Here is a 3523-nt window from a genome sequence, read left to right as displayed (position 1 = left end):
TATTTACAGAAAGTTTGAATTTAAAGTCAAAATAATGCAGCACAGCAATATCAATGCACAATGCACAATAACAGCAAGAAAGAACCTGTGAGGACAATGCCATAGCTCTGGGGAGTGGGAACATTCTCTGCTTACTTAGATGAACACTTGAGACTGGGGAAAAGAACTGGCTGCTTATTTTGAAAAGTCATTTTGCACCTCATCAGTGGAATGGATTTTTATGAGGGCTGTTAAATCTGAGTGCAAGGCCTTGATGAGACTGATTTCTGAACTGATTCTTCTGCTGTTCAGTCAGCTGTGATTCACTCACACAGAAACAGCCCACGCAGTTCTAGTGTACCATCAGAGAAAGACGCAATCATGAGGACATCTCTAGCTGGATCACACTTGAGCTGTGCATCAAAGAAAGGGAGGTTTGACACTCCTATGGCAAGTCACAATCCAGAAGACATTTGACTTCTGTATATATGGGTTTTTTTTCATGAAACAATTCCAAAGATTTTCTTGAATGTTTGTGCTGAGCACTGAGACTGTAACCATAATAATACATAGTGTATTTGTCTACAAAGATGAAGGTCTTTGTTGTACTTTTTGTTAGCAATTGTGATTAACAAAGTCTTACAAAATATCTGATTCATGTTTCCTAATAATCTTTTTTTTAATTTTTTCCATTTTATTATTTGATCAGAATAATAACCTTGGAAAAGAGATATTATTCACATCAGAATGCACAGCAGGGATCCAGTAATATCTTGTTAGGATATAACAAAAGTTAAAAATCACCCAGGAACCACTGGCCACAACTTTACCTGTGGCCAGGTGGGAGCCACAATGACTGGAAACTGGCTTCACTCCAAACACTGGTCTAGTTCCAGGGTCGTCATGGATTCCTGCAGCTTGAGCATTCCTTTTTCCTGGTGCAGGTGGTACCTCTCAGCCATAGACTGAAGCATCCATTTAGCATGAAGCTTGTAGTTGGAAGAGCCATAAATTAAGACCTCGGTAAGTTCAGAAGATTCCAGTCTTCAGCTCAAACATGGACTGGCTCACCTGCTTGATATGAGGCATTCGAGATCTCTGAGGGCCAAACAGAGATTCTAGCACCAGCGTTGTGACTTGGAATACTTCTGGATCTTTCATGTCTTCAGGAATTTTCATCCATGGGGGGATATCTTTACGGGGGTTCCCATCTTAATTCCTGACAAGGAGCCAGATTTCAGGGAAGACTAGATCAGGCTTAACCTCTATCTCCCAATAATCTTATGAAATAGATGTCTTACTATCTTTTATGGATGTGGAAACTGAGTGAGGCTCAGGTCAGAAGTACAAACCATGTGCTCACTCCCTAGCCTTATTTTCAAACTCACTCTCATATTTTAGTGATCCTAAAGCTGAGCATTGGAAGACCTCAGAAATAGTCCTCAAAATGTGAAATTTGTCTTATTTTTCATTTCCTTTTTCCCAATCATCATTTTCCCCTTAAAGCAAGAGTAGAAACTAGAATACTTTTCCCCCCTAGAATATGACTTGGTGTGGAGCTTGTAAAATTCCAAATATCTTTTCTGAAAATCAAGCTATAAAGCCTAAAAATATTATTTCCACTTTCTCCCATCTTTCTGTGTTAGCACTGACTTTAAGGAAATTTCCCAACATACCTTGACTGATGTACATCATTAAAAACCTTCCTTCTAAAAGGACTATGCTCAAGAGTAAAGGGATCTTCCATAGCACAGCCATGAAGAATCTGAACAGATAGACATGACTGGGATTCTGTTTTCACCCTATCACTTGACTGGATGCTTTTGTCTCATCACATTTCCTTTTTCTTTTTCTTTTCTTTTTTAATATTTAAACATCTTTTATTTTTTAAATTTTTTATTAGATATTTTCTTTACATTTCAAATGTTATCCCCTTTCCTCCTTTCTCCCCCCAAACCCTTAATCCCATCCCCTTCCCCCTGCTCACCAACTTACCCACTTCTGCTTCCCTGTCCTGGCATCATACTTCTAAATGGTAGTCAGTGTTTCACTAAATCCAAGCTTAAGAATAGAGAGCCACCCTGGATATTTGATCTTTGATCTGAAGCTCCTATGTTATATAAAATTATGTTTAGGGGCTAGGAGGATGTAAGTTTGTAAGGCAAAAGCGTAAGGACTAAATTCCAAATCTCCAGCCTTAGATAAAAGGCTAGGAAAGTATATTTGTAGCTTCGGCAACTGGGGTAAGGAAGGAAGATCTATGAAACTAACTGTCCTGTCAGCTGTGCCTTCAGAATCAATGAGCTCCATGTTCAGCATAATAGCCTGGTTTAGGGAAATACAATGTAGAATGACTGAGGTAGATACCCAATGTCGATCTCTGGCAGGTATACACTTGCATATATACCCCTATACATGTGCATACACCCACATGAACACATACACAGACATATGCCTTACACACAAACATAGGAATTATTATCAAATAAAGCTCTTATGTTTATTCCTTGTTAATCTGTGATTTGTTATTAATGTGAAGATGTTAGCTGTGACTTTCTTTAATGGCCAGATACCACAGAGAATGGTATCTCTCATACCATCCTCTAAGACATGTCCAGGTTCTTCACCCATGGTGGTCCTTGAAACATCTTAACATTTTCCTTTCTCTTACATTCTCTCAACAGTTTCATACTTCTTTAAAAAAATTAGTTGCTTTTTCTTCAGGAAAACTCTAAGCTGTGTTTGTCATCTTTAATTCTTAGTTTCCTGATAGCAAAAAAAAATCTCTAGCTGAAACCTCCTCTGTTAGAATATTTGCCCATAAAAGCAACCCAGAAGGAGAGACTGAAATAATGGAGGTAAAGGGCAGCCTTCAGAATAGGCATGTAGCTACCCTAGAAGACAGAAAAGCAAGAGCAAGACACAATTGTTCTCTTCTTTGTATCTTGCTCTTTGACATTACTTTTCATTTAAAATTGGTGTTACTCCACAATAAATCCATGAAGTCTTTCTTATGTCAGTCAATAACTTAAATAAAAAAATAACATAAAAAGACAATCTATAAGTGATACAGAATAGACAAAGTTCTCTGCATGGCATAAGATGTGGTCTGTGAAAGGGTCACACTACAGGAGTCATGAACCTCCATGACATCATTCCTTTCCGATGACTCTTCAATTTCTGAAGCTGTGGAGCTGAAGCCTCTTCCTCTATTCAAAGGCTAGAATCATGGTCTGTTTACTTTCATGTCACCTTAGCTAAAAAAAAGTCAATGCAAAGCCTCCTCAGTGCAGTATGCTTGCGAATAATTATTTTCATAATTATATTTTATTTGTTCACTATGATGTTAAATGGAAGCAAAATCATGTTACCTCTTTTACCAACTCCCTTTACACAATGTATTATACTATGTAATTACAAAGTCACCATCAGAAGTGGCTGCAGCCTGATGTTTTAATTGCACTTTTAACAAGCCAGCTTTGGAAGTATGCATTGGATGTTTCAAACCTAAAAGCAGGCTTACAACCTTTGAGCAACATTCTTG

The 3523-nt window shown here is 37.9% G+C and overlaps 1 pseudogene; it reads right to left on the bottom strand.

Moving 5' to 3' along the window:
- Positions 1-848: 848 nt before the first annotated feature.
- Positions 849-2610, bottom strand: LOC116088968 (annotated as a pseudogene).
- Positions 2611-3523: the final 913 nt, after the last annotated feature.

This window comes from Mastomys coucha, unplaced genomic scaffold (genome assembly GCF_008632895.1).
Source record: "Mastomys coucha isolate ucsf_1 unplaced genomic scaffold, UCSF_Mcou_1 pScaffold14, whole genome shotgun sequence".
Taxonomy (NCBI): Eukaryota; Metazoa; Chordata; class Mammalia; order Rodentia; family Muridae; genus Mastomys; species Mastomys coucha.
The sequence above is the reverse complement of the archived record's forward strand: the minus strand, read 5'-3'. Positions and strand labels throughout refer to the sequence as shown.